Below are 27,648 nucleotides of genomic sequence, written 5' to 3'. Positions count from 1 at the left end.
TAGTAATTCAGACAGTAGAACTACAGACAGTAGAACACAGGATTGATGAGCAGCGCTCATACTCACGACATTGATTGGCGTCACAGCGCAGTTCTGGTTTACATTCGTTGGAATTCGTACACTGGGAACCCACGGTTAGCCCTGTTGTGCAAATTATATCATTCGAATATATACTCACTTCAGAATGCAGCAAAAATCATTAAAACTAAAACAAACTGAATGACAACGATAAAATATCAGTATTCTTCTTTAAACTGCTCAGATAATACAGGTATTAATCTAATGGCTTGGTAAAAATCAGATTCGTTACATTGGTTGGTTTGTTAAACAATTGCCAGCAGAAGACGTTTTTGCTGTATTATTTTAAAACAATCGAAGCAACTTTTCCACAGTGCTCAAAATGAAAAGCTGTTAAGGATGATTTGCAATATCTCTTGGTAAAGGTAACGTGCTATACATACTTAATCTTTTTTTCTCTACGCTGGTAAATGTTTGAATAAAAACGACCAGCAATAGGGACATTTTCAGTGATGCGCCACTCCTTATAACGCCTGTTAAGATCTGTTTAAATCAATTCCTGAACCAGGTTCTGCCCAACTAGCTTGACAGTTTTAAGAAGCACGAGAGTTCAAACAAATGTATATCAAAATGTGACATTGAGCGTGGGGTTCATACATCTGAAAGGTTTTCTCTTGATTTGTGAAATGTGTTCGTGTACAGGACTCAAACCCTAAAAGCCAGAAACGAGACATTTCAACAGAAGTACTAATCGTCCTAATCAACTGTTCTTCTTGAGCACTGTACAAATAGTCCTTCCTTTTTATAATGAAAAACATCCACCTCATGCCCCTCATCCTGATTATACATGACCACGAAACAAGCCATATGTCATGATCAATCAAGTAAGACAACGTCAACACGTCTTTACATTGGACGGTGCAGACTTTTGTACATATATTTTGAATCCTGATGTCTCAAGAGGTAATTGCCAAACTGGTTTTAAGTCGAACAAGATAAAAGTATACTCTTTGATTGTGTAAATATGGAACCTTATCTGCTCTCATTATATATTAGAAGCATCCTTATACAATCGATTTTCGACTTAAGAGAAGAACAGTTATAATTCTGAATCCCTTTGTTGCCGGACCATATATTACAGAAAACATGATGTAAAACTTACTGCACTGGTAAGTAGCTGACCCGGTAGGCACAGCAACACAGTCGCTGCTACTTTTACAGTGATTGTTTGTCGTTGGGTCACACCCCTTTCCCACGTCAATTTCTGCAATTGGGGAACATAGAGAATTTAGTCATCATGAGAGAGGGACACAGACAGGTAAGAACCATATCCTCCCTTCCCCGTGTGTCGCCCCGACCTGGCCTGTCCACCACTCGAAGCCACTGCCAACAACTCAATTTTCAACCATCCTTGTAAATTCAAGACTTCAGCGCCTTTTCCCAGAACACCCGCATGAATCGTTTCAAGATAACTTAACACACACAACACACACAACACAAACACATACATACACACACACACAAACACACAAACACACTCACACACACACACAGAGGCAGACACACACACCCATGACAAACCCAGGACACATACACACACACACACAGGCACACACACACACACAGACACGCACACCAACCTACCCACCTCCCGCGCCCCGCCCCCATACACACAGTACTCACTACAAAGCTGACTGTCACAAACAGCATCAGTCACACAGTCCGTGGTATCACCGCACTGTTCGTTGCTGCCCGCTGGTATTCCTGTAGCACAAGTTCTTTTATTATTGTGCATGTAGAATCCCTATTCTGATAGACACATGGGGGGATTCGGGGTTTTGATTGGATAGTCTCACACAGCCCTATTTTGATCATCGGTTCATATTTACAAAAACAGACACACGTGGTAGTTCCGGTTCAAGTCGAGCAGACGGTATTTCCTTCGCTGTCATACAATTGAAGACATACAAGTATACTTACCAATGCTTGCCAACGCTAAAGATGATGATGAATTGCCCTACTCTGCTTAGCAAGACAAAGATATACTAGGCTGCAAGACGTTCGGAGCTATCCTTTCGCTAAACTTACACATTGTTTCAACTACCAGATCTTTTCTTTTTTACAACAACAAACAAGTCGCGTAAGGCGAAATTACTACATTTAGTCAAGTTGTGGAACTCACAGAATGAAACTGAACGTAGTCCGCCGCTAGTGCAAAAGGCAGTGAAAGTGACGAGCCTGTTTGGCGCGGTAGCGATTGCGCTGTGCTTCATAGCACGCTTTACTGTACCTCTCTTCGTTTTAACTTTCTGAGCGTGTTTTTAATCCAGACATATCATATCTATATGTTTTTGGAATCAGGAACTGACAAGGAATAAAAAGAAATTGTTTTTAAATCGATTTTGGAAATTTAATTTTTATCATAATTTCTATATTTGTCATTTTCAGAGCTTGTTTTGAATCCAAATATAACATATCTATATGTTTTTGGAATCATAAAATGATGAAGAATAAGATGAAATTGTTTTTGGATCGTTTCATAAAAAAATTAATTTTAATTACAATTTTCAGATGTTTTATGACCAAAGTCATCAAATAATTTGTAAGCCTCCAAGTTGAAGTGCAATACCAAAGTCCGGCCTTTGTCGAAGATTGCTTGACCAAAATTTCAATTCATTTGATCAAAAAATGAGGGCATGACAGTGCCGCCTCAACTTTCACGAAAAGCCGGATATGACGTCATCAAAGACATTTATCAAAAAAATGAAACAAAACGTCTGAGGATATCATACCCAGGAACTCTCATGTCAAATTTCATAAAGATCGGTCAAGTAGTTTAGTCTGAATCGCTCTACACACACACACACACACACACACACAGACAGACAGACAGACAGACAGACAGACAGACACACATACACCACAACCCTCGTCTCGATTCCCCCCTCTATGTTAAAACATTTAGTCAAAATTTGACTAAATGTAAAAACATAAATATACGATTTACTACATGATATCCTCTGAATCGTGTCTAATCTAAAAGAGATGCGTCAGTAAAATTGTAATTTTTCCTGTAATTCATCTTTAAGTTGCCTCCCTTGATTTTCATTCGTGAAAAATCGGAGGAAAAAGATGTTCCCCTTAAATCAATGCAATAGAAAAAATTAGAAAAACAAAGTGTGTAGAGATCTGAATTCCTTATTCATGTTTGAAGGATATCACCATGCAATCTTAGTGTGTTGAGATATATTGCTTCAAACTTATCTCCCTTGATCTCCCTTACACACAACACTTGTTTCCAATAATGTTTTTAACTTGGGGTATTTTTAAAAGAGTATCATGAAAAATCAATATGAAAATCAATGCAAACAGTTCTAGACATCCTGTACAATTTAAAAAGAATCTGCATTATGTATGATGTGTGTGTTTGTGTATGTGTGTGTTATATGTGTGTAGTGTGTGTTATGTGTGTGTGTGTGTGTGAGAGTATAAGAATAATAAGAATAAGAATACTTTATTATCTCATAGAGAAATTCAGGCGTGGTACATAACAATAGTACAAACAAGACATTGATTTTACATAAAACATATAGCACTATATAACAGGGCAGGTTATAGAAACACCTTCCACATACCTCTCTGGACATTCCTTGCATTGTTCTTACGCATTCAGACATGAACACATCCATGTCTCATTTACACATCGCACACATGGACATTCTTATACGCTCAACTTACCCATTCACACATGGACATTCCACCACGCTCCACTTACACATTCACACATGGGCATTCTTATATGCTCCACTCCCACATGGACATTCGACTACGCCCACTTACACGTTCACACATGGACATCTTTAAAGCACTGCGCTTACATTCTCGCACACCTGCGCGTATAACGAACTATGGCTAAACATCATTGCAAAATATCATAGCATACAATATATCAGAAAATATACGGTTGTACATAAAACCAATACATACATGTACATTACTACTGATTGCACTGGCAGAAGAGGGGCTGGGTCGGGTATGTGGATGTGTTTACATGTTGCTAAGGGTGATGGATTTGGGGATGAAGCTGTTTTGCAGCCGGAGTGTCCTAGCTTTGTGCGTGCGAAGTCTACGGCCAGAGGGAAGGAGTTCATAGAGGTGGGCAAGGACATGGGACCTATCTGAAGCTATCCGCCTACTCTTTCTCACCACACGCTTTTCATACAGGGACTCCACACTTGCTTGCTGCCTGCCAATCACCTTGCTACTGACATTCACCATTCGCACTAAGACATTCCTGTTCTTCACACTCAGACCTCCATACCAGGCCACAAAACCGAAAGTGATGACAGACTCAATGAAAGAGCGGTAGAAGGTTTGGAGGATAGAAGGGTTCACATTCAACTTCCTAAGTTTCTGAAGGCAGTAGATGCGTGACTGACATTTTTTGTGTATGAGGGTGGTGTTTGCATTGAAGGACAGCTTATCATCGATAACTGTGCCAAGATACTTATATTCAGTCACACGCTCAACAGTCACACCATCAATCATCAGGTCAGGGACAGGGGCAGGGTTACTTCTAAAATCTATCAGAAGTTCTTTGGTCTTTGTCACATTTAGGTCTAAAAAGTTGTCTTTACACCAGGCGTTGAAACGTTCTACTTCTGCAAAGTAAGTTGCGTCACTATTGGAGAGATCTTCTAGCGCTGTATCATCTGAATATTTGATAAGAAGGGTGGAGTCAGTGCCACTGCAGTCGTTAGTGTAGAGTGTGAACAACACAGGGGAGATAACTGTACCCTGTGGAGAGCCTATGGAGGTGGACCTAAGGGAAGAGAGAGCTGTCTGAAAGCGGACTGACTGGGTTCTGTTAACGAGAAAGTTGATAATCCACAGGATAAGCCTTGGAGTCACGCTGTAGCGGAGAAGTTTCTGGACCATGAGGCAGGGTTGGATAGTGTTGAAGGCAGAAGAGAAGTCTATGAAAAGAATGCGTACAAAAGAGCCAGGTTTTTCTAAGTGTGTGTATACAATAGAGGTGAGAGCTACAGTAGAACTACAGACAGTAGAACACAGGATTGATGAGCAGCGCTCATACTCATGACATTGATTGGCGTCACAGCGCAGTTCTGGTTTACATTCGTTGGAATTCGTACACTGGGAACCCAGGGTTAGCCCTGTTGTGCACATTATATCATTCGAATATATACTCACTTCAGAATGCAGCAAAAATCATTAAAACTAAAACAAACTGAATGACAACGATAAACTATCAGTATTCTTCTTTAAACTGCTCAGATAATACAGGTATTAATCTAATGGCTTGGTAAAAATCAGATTCGTTACATTGGTTGGTTTGTTAAATAATTGCCAGCAGGAGACGTTTTTGCTGTATTATTTTAAAACAATCGAAGCAACTTTTCCACAGTGCTCAAAATGAAAAGCTGTTAAGGATGATTTGCAATATCTCTTGGTAAAGGTAACGTGCTATACATACTTAATCTTTTTTTCTCTACCCTGGTAAATGTTTGAATAAAAACGACCAGCAATAGGGACATTTTCAGTGATGCGCCACTCCTTATAACGCCTGTTAAGATCTGTTTAAATCAATTCCTGAACCAGGTTCTGCCCAACTAGCTTGACAGTTTTAAGAAGCACGAGAGTTCAAACAAATGTATATCAAAATGTGACATTGAGCGTGGGGTTCATACATCTGAAAGGTTTTCTCTTGATTTGTGAAATGTGTTCGTGTACAGGACTCAAACCCTAAAAGCCAGAAACGAGACATTTCAACAGAAGTACTAATCGTCCTAATCAACTGTTCTTCTTGAGCACTGTACAAATAGTCCTTCCTTTTTATAATGAAAAACATCCACCTCATGCCCCTCATCCTGATTATACATGACCACGAAACAAGCCATATGTCATGATCAATCAAGTAAGACAACGTCAACACGTCTTTACATTGGACGGTGCAGACTTTTGTACATATATTTTGAATCCTGATGTCTCGGTTCATATTTACAAAAACAAACACACGTGGTAGTTCCGGTTCAAGTCGAGCAGACGGTATTTCCTTCGCTGTCATACAATTGAAGACATACAAGTATACTTACCAATGCTTGCCAACGCTAAAGATGATGATGAATTGCCCTACTCTGCTTAGCAAGACAAAGATATACTAGGCTGCAAGACGTTCGGAGCTATCATTTCGCTAAACTTACACATTGTTTCAACTACCAGATCTTTTCTTTTTTACAACAACAAACAAGTCGCGTAAGGCGAAATTACTACATTTAGTCAAGTTGTGGAACTCACAGAATGAAACTGAACGTAGTCCGCCGCTAGTGCAAAACGCAGTGAAACTGACGAGCCTGTTCAGCGCGGTAGCGATTGCGCTGTGCTTCATAGCACGCTTTACTGTACCTCTCTTCGTTTTAACTTTCTGAGCGTGTTTTAAAATCCAGACATATCATATATATATGTTTTTGGAATCAGGAACCGACAAGGAATAAGATGAAATAGTTTTTGAATCGATTTCGGAAATTTAATTTTGATCATAATTTTTATATTTTTAATTTTCAGAGCTTGTTTTGAATCCAAATATAACATATCTATATGTTTTTGGAATCATAAAATGATGAAGAATAAGATGAAATTGTTTTTGGATCGTTTGATAAAAAAATAAATGTAATTACAATTTTCAGATTGTTAATGACCAAAGTCATTAATTAATTTTTAAGCCACCAAGCTGAAATGCAATACCGAAGTCCGGGCTTTGTCGGAGATTACTTGACCAAAATTTCAACCAATTTGGTTGAAAAATGAGAGCGTGACAGTGCCGCCTCAACTTTCACGAAAAGCCGGATATGACGTCATCAAAGACATTTATCAAAAAAATGAAAAAAACATCTGAGGATATCATACCCAGGAACTCTCATGTCAAATTTCATAAAGATCGGTCCAGTAGTTTAGTCTGAATCGCTCTACACACACACACACACACACACACAGACAGACAGACAGACAGACAGACAGACAGACAGACACACACACATACACCACGACCCTCGTCTCGATTCCCCCCTCTATGTTAAAACATTTAGTCAAAACTTGACTAAATGTAAAAACATAAATATACGATTTACTACATGATATCCTCTGAATCGTGTCTAAGGCCAAAAAAAAAAAAAAGGTCTGTTTACGGTAACATAGGCCCAAAAAATAGGGTCGGTAGGTCGGGATTTTTTTTTTTTTTTTTCAAAAAACCATATTTTTAAAGATTTTTTTTTTTTTTTTTTTTCCCCAAATGCCAAAACAAAGTCTAGGGTCGCGCGAAAAAAATAGGGTCGGTCGGGTTACCGTAAACAGACCTTTTTTTTTTTTTTGCCTAATCTAAAAGAGATGCGTCAGTAAAATTGTAATTTTTCCTGTAATTCATCTTTAAGTTGCCTCCCTTGGTTTTCATTTGTGAAAAATCGGAGGAAAAAGATGTTCCCCTTAAATCAATGCAATAGAAAAAAATTAGAAAAACAAAGTGTGTAGAGATCTGAATTCCTTATTCATGTTTGAAGGATATCACCATGCAATCTTAGTGTGTTGAGATATATTGCTTCAAACTTATCTCCCTTGATCTCCCTTACACACAACACTTGTTTCCAATAATGTTTTTAACTTGGGGTATTTTTAAAAGAGTATCATGAAAAATCAATATGAAAATCAATGCAAACAGTTCTAGACATCCTGTACAATTTAAAAAGAATCTGCATTATGTATGATGTGTGTGTTTGTGTATGTGTGTGTTATATGTGTGTAGTATGTGTTATGTGTGTGTGTGTGTGTGTGTGAGTATGTGTGTGTGTGTGTGTGTTTGTGTGTGTGTATGTGTGTGTGTGTGTGTGTGTGTGTGTGTGTGTGTGTGTGTGTGTGTAATACAGGGATATTTTAAGTAACAAGAGTTGTAATAACACGACTGACTGCTTGACCTACGTCACATGATGTAAAATCTACTGCGTTGTATTCCAGTTCAGAAAAAGCAAGCTCTACATGTGATAGGGTGGAGTGGAAGGGGGGGAATAGGCCAGGAAGCATAAATGAGACGCCAAGACAGAGGTTGCGATAACGTGACTTTTAATTAACGTACACCAGAAAGTAGACACCAGAAAGCAGTGTAGATTCTCCTCAGTGAGCACACGTAAAAGGAACACAAAACCTGCTGCTGACGATAGTCGCGAAACACAAGAGCACAGGTTTCGGAATTCAGTTACAACCACAAGTCGACCGATTACAACTTCGCGACAAATTTGGTCAGCACTTCGACCGTTCACGTCAACCAACACAATCGGAGCAACACACAGCTTGCTATCACAAATCGCGTTTTCTCCTCTAGCCTAAATGCTGAGTCTTTTTAAAGGCTGGTCACTTCCGATTCCCTGTGGCGATAAGCCAATAGGAAGGCTACCCGGTGTCAGACAACGGGGGTGTCGTCTTAAGATTGCCTGCCAAATGAAAGGGATCGTTAAAGAGGCAGAGAGCCGTGTCGGTGTCACGCACCAGAAATATTACGCACACCGGATAAGGCTCATTAGATTACAACCAGTTACAAAGAAGGGGGGGGGGGGGGGGGAGTAAGAGACTAAAACCTCCAAGCCACCTGGCATCTTCTATGATGTACCCTGTCAAAAGAAATGACACCCACTTGACAAAACGCCGAGTCCAACGATACCCAGACAGGCTGGCGGCACATTACATAACGACCACCTAAATCTGAGATAAGAGGTTAGAAAGGAATCCGGTCAAGAGTCTACCCTACGATAGTAAACACACAATAATCCTAGCGGGAGACACAACTTGGGTCAGGGCAAGATAATAGACAGGGGAGGCAACTGGGTCGGGCAGGAGATAATCACACACAGAGAGACGGGTACGCCACTTGGCTACATCCATATAGTAATTCAGACAGTAGAACTACAGACAGTAGAACACAGGATTGATGAGCAGCGCTCATACTCACGACATTGACTGGTGCTGACGTCACAGAGCAGTTCTGGTTTACATTCGTTGGCATTCGTACACTGGGAACCCAGCGTTAGCCCTGTTGTGTAAATTATATCATTCGAATATATACTCACTTCAGAATGCAGCAAAAATCATTAAAACTAAAACAAACTGAATGACAACGATAAACTATCAGTATTCTTCTTTAAACTGCTCAGATAATACAGGTATTAATCTAATGGCTTGGTAAAAATCAGATTCGTTACATTGGTTGGTTTGTTAAACAATTGCCAGCAGAAGACGTTTTTGCTGTATTATTTAAAAACAATCGAAGCAACTTTTCCACAGTGCTCAAAATGAAAAGCTGTTAAGGATGATTTGCAATATCTCTTGGTAAAGGTAACGTGCTATACATACTTAATCTTTTTTTCTCTACGCTGGTAAATGTTTGAATAAAAACGACCAGCAATAGGGACATTTTCAGTGATGCGCCACTCCTTATAACGCCTGTTAAGATCTGTTTAACTCAATTCCTGAACCAGGTTCTGCCCAACTAGCTTGACAGTTTTAAGAAGCACGAGAGTTCAAACAAATGTATATCAAAATGTGACATTGAGCGTGGGGTTCATACATCTGAAAGGTTTTCTCTTGATTTGTGAAATGTGTTCGTGTACAGGGCTCAAACCCTAAAAGCCAGAAACGAGACATTTCAACAGAAGTACTAATCGTCCTAATCAACTGTTCTTCTTAAACACTGTACAAATAGTCCTTCCTTTTTATAATGAAAAACATCCACCTCATGCCCCTCATCCTGATTATACATGACCACGAAACAAGCCATATGTCATGATCAATCAAGTAAGACAACGTCAACACGTCTTTACATTGGACGGTGCAGACTTTTGGACATATATTTTGAATCCTGATGTCTCAAGAGGTCATTGCCAAACTGGCTTTAAGTCGAACAAGATAAAAGTATACTCTTTGATTGTGCAAATAGGGAACCTTATCTTCTCGCATTATGATTATATTAGAAGCATCCTAATACAATCGATGTTCGACTAAACAAAAGAACAACTGTAATTAACTATACAAAGCAGATGTTTGTTCTGTCATCTGTTTTCAGCAGCACGAAAGTAATCTTTGAAATAAATGATGATGATGATGATGATGATGATGATGATGATGATGATGATGATGATGATGATGATGATGATGATGATGATGATGATGATGATGATGAATACAACAAGAGATCTGATTTTAAAAGGTACAATACAATGTTAGCAAAAACGTGAAACGAGGACAACATTTCATTTCAGCAATTCGTGGTCATTGTTAAACTATTGGAAACACGTACACCATCTTCATAATCTGTAAATGAATAAAAAAAAATAAAAAAAAATAATTAAATAAACATAAATTGATGATACATTTTCATGAAAACAGTTTGGGTAATTGCCATCTACATTTCTGCGACTAACCAAACACACTCGCAAGTATATATTATGATGGCAAAAAACACAAACAAATATTCAAAGAATAAATCATAATGTACTTAATTTGTTAACATAAAAATAGCTGTCATATTAACGCCAAAAAGCGTGAAAGCTTCAAAGAACTTTAAACAAGTCACGTAAGGCGAAAATACAACATTTAGTCAAGCTCAGTCGAACTCACAGAATGAAACTGAACGCACTGCATTTTTTCACAATGACCGTAGTCCGCCGCTTGTGCAAAACGGAGTGAAACTGACGAGCCTGTTCAGCGCTGTAGTGGTTTCGCTGTGCTGCAAAGCACGCTTTTCTGTACAGTACCTCTTTTCGTTTTAACTTTCTGAGCGTGTTTTTAATCCAAACATATCATATCTATATGTTTTTGGAATCAGGAACCGACAAGGAATAAGACGACATTGTTTTTAAATCGATTTCGGAAATTTAATTTTGATCATAATTTTTATATTTTTAATTTTCAGAGCTTGTTTTTAATCCAAATATAACATATTTATATGTTTTTGGAATCAGAACATGACGAAGAATAAGATGAAATTCTTTTTGGATCTTTTAATAAAAAAAATAATTTTAATTACAAGTTTCCGATTTTTAATGACCAAACTCACTCATTAGTTTTTAAGCCACCAAGCTCAAATGCAAGACCAAATCCCGGCCTTCGTCGAAGATTGCTTTGCCAAAATATCAATCAATTTGATTGAAAAATGAGGGTGTGACAGTGCCGCCTCAACGTTTACAAAAAGCCGGATATGACGTTATCAAAGGTATTTATCGAAAAAAGGAAAAAAAAACGTCCGGGGATATCATTTCCAGGAACTCTCATGTCAAATTTCATACAGATCGGTCCAGTAGTTTAGTCTGAATCGCTCTACACACACACACGCACAGACAGACAGACAGACAGACAGACAGACAGACAGACAGACAGACACACACACACACACACACACATACATACACCACGACCCTCGTCTCGATTCCCCCTCTATGTTAAAACATTTAGTCAAAACTCGACTAAATGTAACAATATGTAAACAAAAAATGTTAACATACTGGGTGAACTAAAAATGCCATCCAGAAATGTTTTACTAACCTCTACATTTGGTCAGCTTGTTCAGCAAGTTAAAATGTGAACACACACAGCATTCATGTGTCATATGATTCAAACTTTCTATGCCAATTTAGGCATTCAACTTGGCTATCTCGCACACACTTCAGATTTAAGATTTCTTCAAGAGGCGTCACGTGACCACCGCTCATACATTATTATATACATGTATAAGTGTATTCGAAAATCGACCTGACCAAAACGTTAGGCACCAAAACATTGAGAGAAATTAATCAGAACAGAAACAACAAGGCAACTTTCACTTACGAGGAAAAAATCAAAACAATTATCCATCTAGAATAGGATGTTTTAATTGCTTAGCTATCTTGCGTATTTCTTGTATTTTTCCCTTCCCACTGATGCATGATCGAACGGTCAAAAACGACAGGTTTTTTCGTCAATATTGTGGGGTACCATTACAAAACGCAATTTATTTCAGCCATCATCCGATGGATTGCTTTTACATTTTTAAGATCGTTAGCCTACGTACAAATCGTACAAGATTTACTTTGAATCAACTTTTTGATCGTTACTGGATTTACTTAAAATGTTATGAAACGTTTTGAAAATGTTCTAAAACCTCTCGTTTTCGACCGCTCTAGAAAGCGATCGACACCTGCATCATTAGGAATGACATAACACAAGAAACCTGTTGTGGATATATAGTTGGGTTGACTATTGTATCGTTTGTAAAAGTGTTGAAGCTGTGCCTGATCTGAATTTGTGTCATTTTTCTTATTTGAACATAACGGTTTCTGTCATGTCGATTGTAGGGGTACCCTTATTCGAGCGGCGGTCACGTGACCCCTTGTATACGAAAGTGTGCGAGATAGTCAAGTTGAGCGCCGAAATTGGCATAAAGACTTTGAACGACATGATACCGGAAAGAATGCTTTATTCGGGATTTGTGTACACGGTTTTATTCATATTTGATGTACATACACTTTGGCCTATGCATGATCAATGTGTACCAATTTCGGGGACCTGCTCAACGGTAGGAGGTGTCCTTGACATTGATTTGGAGCCAAACTCACCCTTTTTGGTGTGTGTTTGGTATTCAACTAATTCTTTCTTAATATCACAAAAGCATATTTCCATTGGAAATGTCCTGATCCTGGCTGAAATTGGAGTCTCCAAAATAATCATCGATGGTCTGAAAATTGTTTTGGGATACTAGCTCCTTCAAGTAAATCCAAAGGTAAAAATCTGGAGGGTGCGAAGAGTAAGATAATACCGAGGAGAGAAATGTCTACGATTCATTGTCCAATGATCAAAGCTGATACACCATCATGTTCTGTTCGGAATTAAACTTCAAATGCAGTTCACGTCACGTGAAGACATTCTCAAAAGATGATTTCATTTTGTCTTCCAATCAGTTCACACCCAAAAAAAGTGACTCAGCAGACGTGCCACAGCGGACTCCTTCAGGTGACTAACCAAGAGGCAAGGCCTCCAAGAGGTATATTCCAGCAGTGCAACACAAGATGCAGTGATGATTGTGGAGGGAGAGAAGTTCAACGTGCAAGGGACATTGATGCAAAAAAAAGTATGCTATGCTAACTTAATATTTCTGTCCCCAGAACGCCTGCCAAACGGTTGTGTGACGTGTCTAGTGTGTTGGCGAAGTGTCTTGTGCTTGTCACTTCTCGCTTTCAGCCCTCACCGCTGGCTAGCACCGTCTGTCCTTTTTAGGACAATGCGAAAAGAGAGCAGAATGCGTCAGTCTCTCCTGCCAGTACAATAACCTCTCCACAACAAGCCCTATGTAGTGCCTCCATCGCGGCGACAGGCGTAAACTGGGTACCGCAAGGCCCCAGGCTAGACTACAAGGACTCGGAGGAGGTTGGCCCCTAGACGTGCGGCATGCGGGCCCACCGGTGGGTGGAAACGCCCAGGTGCCCACGAACCAACCTCCAGCTATGGGTCAAATAGCCGGGCAGGATAGGCTCGTCAACCCTGGCAGGCAGCTATCCTAAGAGAAGACCACTCTGAATTCAAAACGAGGGTAGAGGAGGCTCATCATCCATGGAAGGAAACTCGTCTAGGAGAAGGAAAACTCCGAAATGAAACCCACGCAGTCCCTCGAAGACGGAACGGCACTGGCCTTTTTTAGGCGGGGAGCAGACCGGGTGCCTACGCTATCCTCGACATGACAAATGGTTGGTTGTCCCCAGAACTAGCGTCTATTTGGGACATGACGTGGTTATATTCTAGGAAGAAAAAAGTACTTCAGCTCATTTCTTAAGAAAGCAGACATTGAGAAGAAACAGCTTACATTTATTCGCGATAAACATCGTGGACAACAGAGACACTGTTAAAGGGTTGAGAAAAAACCAAGGTAGGTATTGCTAAAGAAAATGGGACATTTGTCCCCTCAACCAAATTCTGATGGGACATTACATAGTCGAAGGCAAAACGCACAAAGCAGGCTAGGCGGTCCGAAAATGCTTTTGTCGAAAGATGCAAAATAGTGCTATTTAGTACCATATGATATGAGAATTTGCCAGTGTATCCGGTTAGTGTGTGTGTGTGTTTGTCTGTGTTTCGATCGATCTCGCTTCTGTTGACAGTTTTCACTGAGGTAATCGCGCAAGCACAGATATTTCGCAGAATTGGTTGAATACTAATGAATTTTATTTTAAAAGCAAATCACATTGCATTTTACAAACTCACAAGTTGTTCATTTTCATTTTTCATTTTTCATTTTCATTACTTTATTGTCCCATCGCTGGGAAATTCGGGTCGCTTCCTCCCAGTGGAAAGCTAGCAGCAACGGAGTCGCGCTACCCAAGTGTCTGCGTGTTTAGGTGTATTCAGCCACCTGCACTTATGGCAGAATGACCAAGGTCTTTTACGTGCCATTGTGATGACACGGGGGTGGGACATGGCTTCCGTCTCTGGGTCTGCACATAAAGTTGACCCGTGTCCGTCCCGGCCCGAATTCGAACCTGCGACCTTTCGATCACAAGTCCAGTGCTCTACCAACTGAGCTACCGGGCACGCGTTTTTGCCTAGCTCATTCCGAACATTGTACTCCCGTGAAAAGTGTGCATGGGGTGGCGCAGTGATACGTAATCTCAGCGCGCCCTTTGACGCACTAAAGGCAATTCCAATGGGACATTTTGAGATGTTATGCGCCAATGACGCAAGGCGCAATAGTAAATGAAACCCTGCACACTGATGACAATTGTATTTCTAGATGACGGATCATGCGGGTTCTGAAGGCAAGGCGCCGAGAAGCTACATACAAAAAGACATGGTACAAGCGAGAAAGTCATGGGGACAGATGTTGGATTGTTTATGTTTCTTGTCTCGAGAACCCAGGGGGGTCATGAAAAGGACCATAACAAGACAAAATATTCCACAGAATGACTACTCTATGCGAAGGACTTTGATGGAAAGAAAGGTAACCCTGACAACCGCTGTGGTAAAGACGATACCAAAGATGGAAGGGCGTAACGAAGACAAACTATCGTCCTGAGAGTATGGTGCGACAGACAAGCGGTTCAACTGACTGGAACACACTCCTTCAGATATAGGACCATCAGGGTAAGCAGGTTTACCATACAGTTGTGTTAGTTGTGAGTACAATTACAAAATGTAGGAGACAAAAAGGAAAACACACTAACATAACACGTCTCATTCAGAGGATGGACAGCAAAGCAAGGTCACCACGAAACTGTGGACACACAGGTAAGTGCGCAAAGAAGCGGTGAAGGGCAGGGAGGAAAATCAAGTTAAAATCTGGGGAAGATGTTTGGAGCCAAAGCCCTTCAAACGTCTGGCCAAAGCAGATCGCAAACAGGGAGACGAATCATGTTACCATGATGCTATATACAGCAGTGATATGAATACCCAAGGTAACAGCGGAAAGGAATAGCAGCGTGTAAAAGAATGTTGATGGCCAAATGCTCAGAATGTATCCATCAGCATGTGGTTGAGTGAAGGCAGAAAATAATAATGCACCACACATTTGCTCCCACTTTGGTACTGCTATCACTGCATTTGTACACAAGTTGTCTGAATATCTAATTACTCTTAACACGAATGAACGCTGCATTCAAAATTCATTTGAGCGAATCATTGCAGAGATAGCCAGGCGCAATTTCTAATACTCGCAAGAAGACCCAAGAATAACACCCAATCAACAATACGTCCTGTTAGAAACAACACACTTGTGCATTACGTTGTTTGCATGTGCCACAACAAAGGAAATAACTGGGATCAACATTTTCAGGTATAAAAGCAAGACAGGTTGGTTTTCCTGAATATGTCTTTGTGAGAATATCAGTGGACAAGGGAAAACGACAAAGGGAGGAGCCTTTGTAGCAAACCAACCAAACCAATGAATGAGCTAACTGGCCTACACGTCTCATCGTCTCTAATATTGTCATATGGATCGGGAAGTGAAAAGTAAGAATAGTGTACAGATAAGGAAAATAAGAAACGCTGTGCAGGGAGATGGACAGGTAAAGTATAGGTGCACAGACCATACCCGCTCTACTCAAGACCATCAAGTGCATCAAGTAAAGCGAATGAGCACCAGCATGGAGCAGTGCTTTTGCCGGCCGATAAGGCAAGTAAGCTTTGTCAGAATATGAGCCAGAAAGTGGGAAGATTATAACAGTTTGGATTTAATCCAGGTTCCGGAAAGCATAAGCTGGTACAGTCCTGAAATTCTTGTTGCTATAAACAGGAAACCCAAGAAGTGTCCCGTGAACTATGCTGCAAAGTGAGTTACCGTCCTCGTCACGGGCGTTTTCAACACCTTAGTAGGAATTAACAACACAGGCAGAGACATTATCAAGCTCATTGAGGACCTTGAAGCCATGACTAGATATCGTGTAGCAGACACGTGTTCAGACCACGCACTCGTAAGTGGGAAGTTCAAAATCCATGCAAACATGTGCCCAGAGAAAGTACAGGTTCAACATAAGTAAAACAACGGACACATAGTCAAACTCTATGAGAAATGAGACTTCCGTAACTGTAAACAAGTCGCGTAAGGCGAAAATACAATATTTAGTCAAGTAGCTGTCGAACTCACAGAATGAAACTGAACGCAATGCCATTTTTCAGCAAGACCGTATACTCGTAGCATCGTCAGTCCACCGCTCATGGCAAAGGCAGTGACATTGACAAGAAGAGCGGGGTAGTAGTTGCGCTAAGAAGGATAGCACGCTTTTCTGTACCTCTCTTTGTTTTAACTTTCTGAGCGTGTTTTGAATCCAAACATATCATATCTATATGTTTTTGGAATCAGGAACCGACAAGAAATAAGATGAAAGTGTTTTTAAATTGATTTGAACAATTTAATTTTGATACTAATTTTTATATTTTTAATTTTCAGAGCTTGTTTTTAATCCGAATATAACATATTCATATGTTTTTGGAATCAGCAAATGATGGAGAATAAGATGAACGTAAATTTGGATCGTTTTATAAATTTTTATTTTTTTTACAATTTTCAGATTTTTAATGACCAAAGTCATTAATTAATTTTTAAGCCACCAAGCTGAAATGCAATACCGAAGTCCGGGCTTTGTCGAAGATTACTTGACCAAAATTTCAACCAATTTGGTTGAAAAATGAGGGCGTGACAGTGCCGCCTCAACTTTCACGAAAAGCCGGATATGACGTCATCAAAGACATTTATGAAAAAAACGTATGGGGATTTCATACCCAGGAACTCTCATGTCAAATTTCATAAAGATCGGTCCAGTAGTTTAGTCTGAATCGCTCTACACACACACACAGACACACACACACACACGCACACACGCACATACACCACGACCCTCGTTTCGATTCCCCCTCGATGTTAAAATATTTAGTCAAAACTTGACTAAATATAACAAGTCGCGTAAGGCGAAAATACAATATTTAGTCAAGTAGCTGTCGAACTCACAGAATGAAACTGAACGCAATGCCATTTTTCAGCAAGACCGTATACTCGTAGCATCGTCAGTCCACCGCTCATGGCAAAGGCAGTGAAATTGACAAGAAGAGCGGGGTAGTAGTTGCGCTAAGAAGGATAGCACGCTTTTCTGTACCTTTTAAGCCACCAAGCTGAAATGCAATACCGAAGTCCGGGCTTCGTCGAAGATTACTTGACCAAAATTTCAACCAATTTGGTTGAAAAATGAGGGCGTGACAGTGCCGCCTCAACTTTCACGAAAAGCCGGATATGACGTCATCAAAGACATTTATCAAAAAATGAAAAAAACGTTCGGGGATTTCATTCCCAGGAACTCTCATGTCAAATTTCATAAAGATCGGTCCAGTAGTTTAGTCTGAATCGCTCTACACACACACACACACACACACAGACACACACACACACACACACACACGCACATACACCACGACCCTCGTTTCGATTCCCCCTCGATGTTAAAATATTTAGTCAAAACTTGACTAAATATAAAAATGGACAGGCACTCAACTCCTTTCTCCGCCAAATGAGATCCAAAATATACTGATACTGGAGAGGCTCAATGCAGCTGTGTTAACAACATTACAGGAAGGAAGAGCTGGATTCTAAACAGGCAATTGTTGTACTGTACACACCAAGCGCAGAGGACAGGGCAGTATTCCAACCCATGTTGTATTTGTTTGCTATCTTAACCCAGAACAACGCAGTTCTTGCAAAGAAAACTAGGCATGACCTGGATGGGGAAAAGACGGGGAAACAATACATGAAGCCAAGTTCGCTACCATGTACATGTCCTATCAAGTTGCAAACAAGGTAGCTCCTGACTTTTCCAGGTTGTGAAGGCCCAATGTTTCAGTTGTAACGCACAGGGTTACGTTAAGTAAGCTATCGAAGTCAATAAACAATGAATCCATTGCTCTCATTCTTTTTTTTCAAAAGCAAGTGGATCGCAAACAACGCAGCAAAAGGTAATACTGGGTGAATACGAAGCAGGTTGGCAACAGGATTGTAAATCGAGGAAGGGATGCAGGGTTTTCACTTCGGGGTGAAACGGATCAGCTGGAGCTGTTTACTTACGATTTTTGCACGTGTTGGAGGCATCTTCATAATGTGTGGAATTGCATTGACACATTTTGGTGTCATTGCAAAACGCATTTGATACACAGTTGGGTATTTTGTTGTCACAGTTTTCCCCTGGAGGCACGGGTGTGGTGGGCGTAGGCAATGTCGTTGTTGTGGTTGTGGGTGTTGTTGTCGTTGTTTTGGGTGTTGTCGTTGTTGTGGGTATTGTCGTTGGGGTGTCTGTTGTAATGATGGACGTCATTATCGTTGTAACTGCCGATGACAGTGACGAAAACGGTTTTGTCACTGTTGTGGTTGGCAAACATGATTTTGTTGAAGCGACCCCTGAGAGTGATGTTGCTACAACCGTTGGTTTTGACGAGGAGTTTGCTTTAATTACATTAGCAGAAAGCACATGAAGTAGTTGATCACAAAATAGTAAACAAAGCATCTGGGGGAAAAAGATAGGAAATGTTTGTTTTTTCCACCAATATCTTTCAAGATTAATTCGATTGCTTTTTTTATGGACGAATGATTTGTTTATAATGTGAACAAGAAGAAACAACAATGACATTTTTTTCCGAGAACAAAATAGATAAGGTCAAAACCAACTTAAATAACTGTGTAGAAAATAATACATGACCAAACAAGAGTATTTAATTAAGTCAAGACACGTACATTCTTGATGCATCTTGACTAATCTGAACTTGTGACGCATCTGTAGATAACAAGAACCTGCAAGTGTTCTACATTTCAAAGATCTAGCCTTAGGAGTATCTGAGAAATTATCAAAGTTAAATTCTTTTGTCTACTCACTAGAGTCTCACTCACAAACAAAATCACACAAAGGAACTGCATTTTTAAAATGCCATGTTGCTTAACAAAGTCTAAGTATACATATTTCCATCACATACCAAACTCAACATGGTCCAAGTTTTAAGTTGCAAATAGTCCTTTTATAGATTATTAATTCCACGCACTAATGATTTCCATTATGCTTAAATAGCAGTGTATGTAAAAAAAAAAAAACACAACTAATGTTCATTAACACTGACGAATGAATAATGACAGATTAAGTTAAATTAGATCCCTATTTCAGCAGAATCATCCAAAACAAACAGAATCCGCGGCTAAGAGCACAACAAATGATAGTTAAGTGCAACGGGGCAACTTAAATAACACATGGAGGTGCGAATAAGGGTGACGGTACAGTAGGAGACATTAACATAATTAGGCAAGTTAATCACAAAGGAGTGGGAGGCCAGGTACACATAAAACATCATGCATTAGCAACATGAAACACAATACATAATTTGTTTGCTTCCCATGCATGCTTTGCCTGTGCATAATCCAAACAAGTCGCGTAAGGCGAAGTAACAACATTATTTTAGTCAAGCTGTCGAACTCACAGAATGAAACTGAACGCACTGAAATGTTTCAGCAAGACCGTATAGCATCGTCAGTCCACCGCTCGTGGCAAAGGCAGTGAAATTGACAAGAAGAGCGGGGTAGTAGTTGCGCTGAGAAGGATAGCACGCTTTTCTGTACCTCTCTTCGTTTTAACTTTCTGAGCGTGTTTTTAATCCAAACATATCATATCTATATGTTTTTGGAATCAGGAACCGACAAGGAATAAGATGAAAGTGTTTTTAAATTGATTTCGAAAATTTAATTTTGATCATAATTTTTATATTGTTAATTTTCAGAGCTTGTTTTTAATCCATATATAACATATTTATATGTTTTTGGAATCAGGAAATGATGAAAAATAAGATGAACGTAAATTTGGATCGTTTTATAATTTTTATTTTTATTTTTACAATTTTCAGATTTTTAATGACCAAAGTTATTAATTAATTTTTAAGCCACCAAGCTGAAATGCAATACCGAAGTCCGGCCTTCGTCTAAGATTGCTTGGCCAAAATTTCAATCAATTTGATTGAAAAATGAGGGTGTGACAGTGCCGCCTCAACTTTTACAAAAAGCCGGATATGACGTCATCAAAGACATTTATCGAAAAAAAGATAACAACGTCTTGGGATATTATTCCCAGAAACTCTCATGTAAAATTTCATAAAGATCGGTCCAGTAGTTTAGTCTGAATCGCTCTACACACACACACGCAGACAGACACACACACACACACACACATACACACACACACACACACACACACACACACACACACACACACACCACGACCCTCGTCTCGATTCCCCCTCTATGTTAAAACATTTAGTCAATTGACTAAATGTAAACAGAACCAATACATACATTAACACGTTGGAAATCAGGATTCAGCTTACCCTTTGAAACAGACATATGATAATGAAACTGCTTTTGCCTTAACTATAGCCTGTTCAAAGAAAAAACGTCTAACAGGTTAACTGGTTTATTGTAAGAACCTCACAAGGTGCAAGCAGCCTTGTTATATGTGTCATCTCGATGGGGATGTAGCATGCATGTTTCTTGTTGTCAAGTGAATTCGTAGCAAATGTGTGCTGTCATCAGTTCAAGCTTGAACAAGGTCAAAACAAATTTCAATGTTAAGACTTTAGTTGTTTTTACATTTAGTCAAGTTTTGACTAAATGTTTTAACATAGAGGGGGAATCGAGACGAGGGTCGTGGTGTAACGGTGTGTGTGTGGGTCTGTCTGTGCGCGTGTGTGTGTAGAGCGATTCAGACCAAACTACTGGACCGATCTTTATGAAATTTGACATGAGAGTTCGTGGGAATGATATCCCCGGACGTTTTATTTCTTTTTTTCGATAAATACTTTTGATGACGTCATATTCGGCTTTTTGTAAAAGTTGAGGCGGCACTGTCACACCCTCATTTTTCAATCAAATTGGTTGACATTTTTGTAAAGCAATCTTCGACGAAGTCCGGACTTCGGTATTGCATTTCAGCTTGGTGGCTTACAAATTAATTAATGACTTTGGTCATTAAAAATCTGAAAATTGTAATAATTTTTTTTATGTAAAACGATCCAAATTTACGTTTGTCATATTCTACATCATCTCCTGATTCTAAAAACATATAAATATGTTATATTTGGATTAAAAACAAGGTCTGAAAATTAAAAATATAAAAATTATGATCAACATTAAACTTCCGAAATCGATTTAAAAACAATCTTATCTTATTCCTTGTCGGTTCCTGATTCCAAAAACATATAGATATGATATGTTTGGATTAAAAACACGCTCAGAAAGTTAAAACGAAGAGAGGTACAGAAAAGCGTGCTATGCAGCACAGCGAAACCACTCCCGCGCTGAACAGGATCGTCAGTTTCACTCCGTTATGCACAAGCGGCGGACTACGGTCATTGTGAAAAATTGCAGTGCATTCAGTTTCATACTGTGAGTTCCACAGCTTGACTAAATGTAGTAATTTCGCCTTACGCGACTTGTTTTGTTTTTGTTTTGCAGGGACGGCCAGATGGCCGGCCGGTCATCCTTTAATAATAATAATAATAATAATAATAATAATAATAATACGAATATTTATAACGCGCACATATCTCACCAACAGGCGACTCAAGGCGCACATACACTCATTCACACACACGGAGACTTAAAGTCACCAACACACACACACCATCAACCATTAAAATATGTACAGTTATTCAGGGTGGGATGGGGTGGGCAGTGTAGAATGCATGGATTATGTGGAAAAAAAGAATGTCTTGAGTGCAGATTTGAATGATTCGAGGGACTGTTGTTGACGGAGGGGGAGAGGTAGTGTGTTCCATTGGCTAGGTGCTTGGAAAGAAAATGAGCGTTGACCTGCTGTTTTGAGTTTGGTGTGGGGGATGTTGAGCTTGAGGGAGTCGGCAGATGATCTGAGTGCTCGTGAAGGGACATAGAGAGAGAGAGAGTCGGAGAGATAGGCAGGGGCGAGACCATGGAGGCATTTGTAGGTGAGAGTGTTAATTTTGTATGTGATACGGGCAGGAACGGGCAACCAGTGGAGCTGATTTAGGAGGGGGGTGATATGATCTCCCTTTTTCTTTCGTAAGACAAGACGGGCAGAGCTATTTTGAATGCGTTGGAGACGAGAGATAGAAGAAGAGGGAAGACCCGCCAAGAGAGAGTTACAATAGTCAAGACGTGAGAGAATGGTGGAAGTGACCAGTTTGGCGGTAGCATCTGTGGTGAGGTACTTGCGGATAGTGGCGATGCGGCGGAGTTGGAAGTAGCAGGTGCGAGAGACAGAAGAGATGTGTTGTTTCATGGAAAGGGTGTTGTCTAGAGTGACTCCGAGGTTTTTGACAGCAGAAGACAGAGGGACAGAAGAGTCAGAGAGTTGAAGAGAGTCGGAAGTGGCTTTGGAGAGTTTGGATGTAGTGCCTATTAGGATAGCTTCAGTTTTGTTGCTATTGAGCTGAAGTTTGTTTTCTGTCATCCAATTCTGCACGTCAGTGATAGTGTCAGAGATAGAGGAAAGAAGAGATTCAGACTGGTCAGGGGAAGAGCTGTTGTGAAGTTGAGAGTCGTCGGCAAAAGAGTGGTGGAGAACGTTGTGTCGGTCAAGGATGTGGTCAAGAGGTTGAGTGTAGAGAGTAAATAGTACAGGCCCAAGGACTGAGCCCTGAGGGACTCCGCACTCAAGCCTGATGGGGTCAGAGTTCAGTTTGTCAATCGAAACAGTCTGGTAGCGGTCGGTGAGATAAGAAGAGAACCAAGAAAGAGCTGTGCTATGGATACCAAAGGTGTGCTGAAGGCGTTGAAGGAGGATGTTGTGGTCGACTGTGTCAAAGGCCGCTGATAGATCAAGTAGAGCGACGGCAGAGATTTCAGCTTGGTCAGTGGCAAGGAGGAGATCATTAGTGATTTTGAGAAAGGCAGTTTCGGTGGAGTGGTGAGGACGATAGGCAGATTGAAGCGGAGAGAGAAGATTGTTGCAAAGAAGGTGAGAGTTGAGTTGTTTCAGGACGACTCTTTCAAGGAGTTTGGAGATGAAGGAAAGGTTTGAGACAGGGCGGTAGTTGCTGAGAGTGTTTGGGTCGAGCGATGGTTTCTTCAGTAGAGGTTTGACAATAGCAGTCTTAAAGGAGTTGGGGACAGTGCCTGTTTGCAGAGAAGTGTTGATGATTTTGAGAATAGAAGGGAGGAGTTCAGGAAGACAGTCAGAGTAGAGTTGTGTGGGAAGAGGGTCAAGGTCACAGGTTTTCAAGGTCATTTCTTTGAGGACTTTCTCCAGGTCAGTGAGAGTGAGAGGCTGAAAGTGTGTGAAGGGAGTGCCTGTAAATGCAGGAGGAGTTTCAGAGTTTTGGTGTGGGATTTTGTCTAGTTTGTCACGGATGGTTTGGATCTTGTTATGGAAGTAATCAGAGAAAGCTTGCGACAGTTTGGAGGGGTCGATGTTGTTGGGCAAGGGAGAAGCAGAAGAGCAGCCAAGAAGGTCATTCATTGTGGAGAAGAGTGTTTTGGCAGAGGTTGTTTCACAGATTTTGGTGCTGTAGTGCGATTGTTTGGCGTCTGCGATGAGTGTCTGAACATGTTCCTTTTGCTTGTTGTAAATCTGTCTGTCAACTACCAGCTTTGAGGTTCGCGACTTCCTCTCTGCTCGGCGACGCAACTGTTTTGCATAGTTACTTAACTTCAGCTGTGATCCAGGGTGCAGAAGGCCTATCTACGATGAGTTTGGTTTTTGCGGGTGCATGTTCGTCAAGAAGTGTGCTGAGAGTGGAGTCGTAATGACGTACAGGGTCTGAGGATACCGGAGGATCAAGCAGTCGGCGGGCTGCTTCTGCGCGAAATGTGTCAGTGTTAACAGACAAACACTGCTGATTATCATGACAGAATAATTACTTATGTGAGTGGAAAATTAAGTTTGTGTCATAAGACTAGCTGTGTTATTTGTAATCCCGTTGTTACTTTCAAGCACACAATTTACCACATACTAATATGAACATCAACAAACTATTATTCGAGTGTCTGACAACTTTCTCATTTTGTCATCCTCGACAGGGCAAATTCAAAACACAAGGAGTACGACGTTGCGGAAAAACACACGAGGTATTTCAACTAAATCTACCCGCAAACACACGATTGTGCGAGGTATTTCAACTAAATCTACCCGCAAACACACGATTGTGCAAGGTATTTCAACTAAATCTACCCACAAACACACGATTGTGGGAGGTATTTCAACTAAATCTACCCGCAAACACACGATTGTGCAAGGTATTTCAACTAAATCTACCCGCAAACACACGATTGTGCAAGGTATTTCAACTAAATCTACCCGCAAACACACGATTGTGCGAGGTATTTCAACTAAATCTACCCGCAAACACACGATTGTGCAAGGTATTTCAACTAAATCTACCCACAAACACACGATTGTGGGAGGTATTTCAACTAAATCTACCCACAAACACACGATTGTGCGAGGTATTTCAACTAAATCTACCCACAAACACACGATTGTGGGAGGTATTTCAACTAAATCTACCCGCAAACACACGATTGTGCAAGGTATTTCAACTAAATCTACCCGCAAACACACGATTGTGCGAGGTATTTCAACTAAATCTACCCGCAAACACACGATTGTGCGAGGTATTTCAACTAAATCTACCCGCAAACACACGATTGTGCAAGGTATTTCAACTAAATCTACCCACAAACACACGATTGTGGGAGGTATTTCAACTAAATCTACCCACAAACACACGATTGTGCGAGGTATTTCAACTAAATCTACCCACAAACACACGATTGTGGGAGGTATTTCAACTAAATCTACCCACAAACACACGATTGTGCGAGGTATTTCAACTAAATCTACCCGCAAACACACGATTGTGGGAGGTATTTCAACTAAATCTACCCGCAAACACACGATTGTGGGAGGTATTTCAACTAAATCTACCCGCAAACACACGATTGTGGGAGGTATTTCAACTAAATCTACCCGCAAACACACGATTGTGCGAGGTATTTCAACTAAATCTACCCGCAAACACACGATTGTGCGAGGTATTTCAACTAAATCTACCCGCAAACACACGATTGTGCGAGGTATTTCAACTAAATCTACCCGCAAACACACGATTGTGCAAGGTATTTCAACTAAATCTACCCACAAACACACGATTGTGCAAGGTATTTCAACTAAATCTACCCACAAACACACGATTGTGCGAGGTATTTCAACTAAATCTACCCACAAACACACGATTGTGCAAGGTATTTCAACTAAATCTACCCGCAAACACACGATTGTGCGAGGTATTTCAACTAAATCTACCCGCAAACAAACGCACAAAATAAGCAAAATCCAAAGAAGCCAATTTAGAAACAAAGGAAATAATGGGTAGTGGAGTCAAACACACACATTGTAAAAACAGTAAATAGTTCAAAGACCTCTGTTGTGTATGATGGACAGCATTCATTGACTTACAAAAACCACTAAATCATACGAATGGCATATTTTGCGTCAATTTGCTATGTATTCAACAATGCGGTATTTTTAGGAATGACGCAAGACGTATCATCAAGTGCAACTAGTCTATTTCTGCAACTAAAGCTACGATTAGTCTAGCGGGCAAATGCCTATCTAATGTTTAAAAAAAATCGTATTGTCTCTTTCATCAGTTTAACTATATTCAACGATGCAATATTTTAAAATAAATGCAAAGACATTTTGTCAACTGCACCCAGTCTGCATTTTAAACTACCAATAGCCTACAGAGCAAATGCCATCTACACTAATACCACTCAGGAAAAATGACTGTAAATTAATCAATCTAATGTTAACCCAAAAAACTAAAATATCTATTCTGTTTTACTAACAATCGAGACACAGACATACTTATAATCTTTTTCAAGAAATATCTACTTGTTAGTATCCAAAAATTCTACACAGTAACATGATATTTATATCTGCAAACCAAGTTGTTCATTCTGATCTTATAACCTTGCAAAAATTGAAATAAAAATTGATCTTATTATAGAATGTTTAACTATTTTCTCGAACATTAATGACCTCAGAAGCTGAAAAAACAACAACAATGACAAACAAAGGGGGGGGGGGGGGGGGGGGGATGAGGTTACAAAACAAAAAAAGGTGAAAACGTCAAAACTAAGAAAAAAACAGCTGACGAGCGGACAAAAAACACAGGATTGGTTTGATTGAAGAAGCTGCAAAACACGGTAAGGGGAACCTTTTTTTTATTTTACTCACGCGGTGAACAGGTGTTCTTATCAACACCGTCCAAAAAATGGTCATCAGGACAGTCACACTGACCCGTGTTGTTGCAGAAAGAATTAGGGACACTTTCAGTGCAATTTTCGGATACAGTGCAGTTTTCTCCCAGTTGAGCTTTAAAAAAGTAATATATTGACATGGAATATCATTTATTATCATGCATGAACACATAAACATAATTGTGCTAAATTTGCTAGAATTCACTTATACTGTTGTAGAGCTCTTCCTTGACACGCAACTACACATATACTATAGTTAACAGAATAAGATAACTCTGTTTGGGGAGACGTGTCTCTAATGCAACACTTTTTGTGCATGCGTGAATGTTTTTGGCAGAGGATGTAAATGATTTTATGCGTGTGTACATCTTCTCTGAGTATCATTCAAGACATACCTGACACAGGAGGAGTCAGCCACAGCGCCATCTGCAAGAGTAAAATAGATATTGTTTGTTCAACAGAGTTGTGTTTGAAAGTCCTTTGCAAGTAGCAAACACATACTGTCTGCAAAACACCGATACGATTGTTAACAGAAACAGATGAAGTGGATCGCACATGACGTAAATTGATTTATCCTACATATATGAGAGAGACCACCCATGTGATTAATAAAGAATACCACATAGCTAGCTGTTGAATACCAGGTTCAAATGAGGTTTTTGCAATATATTGCATTGGAGCAAAAGCGAGATCAAACAGAACATTTACTAGCTGTGTGCTTCTATGTTTCAGTCGTAGCTTTTGCAAAGATAGGAAAGCTAGCTTTTGCTTGCATTTCAATACATGTATCAATAACAGAA

At 40.0% G+C, this 27,648-nt stretch overlaps 1 long non-coding RNA gene across 1 annotated transcript; it reads right to left on the bottom strand.

Annotated features, from left to right (window-relative positions):
* Positions 1-65: 65 nt before the first annotated feature.
* LOC138957420 (uncharacterized) lies at positions 66-27,277 on the bottom strand. Its single transcript, XR_011453023.1, has 5 exons — positions 27,244-27,277; positions 9,029-9,109; positions 1,702-1,782; positions 1,181-1,282; positions 66-141 (listed from the first exon to the last, which is right to left on the bottom strand). It is a non-coding gene; the product is annotated as an uncharacterized lncRNA (long non-coding RNA).
* Between the last annotated feature and the right edge of the window lie 371 nt (positions 27,278-27,648).

This window comes from Littorina saxatilis, unplaced genomic scaffold (genome assembly GCF_037325665.1).
Source record: "Littorina saxatilis isolate snail1 unplaced genomic scaffold, US_GU_Lsax_2.0 scaffold_384, whole genome shotgun sequence".
In the NCBI taxonomy this organism is placed as follows: domain Eukaryota; kingdom Metazoa; phylum Mollusca; class Gastropoda; order Littorinimorpha; family Littorinidae; genus Littorina; species Littorina saxatilis.
This window is presented reverse-complemented; position numbering and strand designations above follow the sequence as displayed.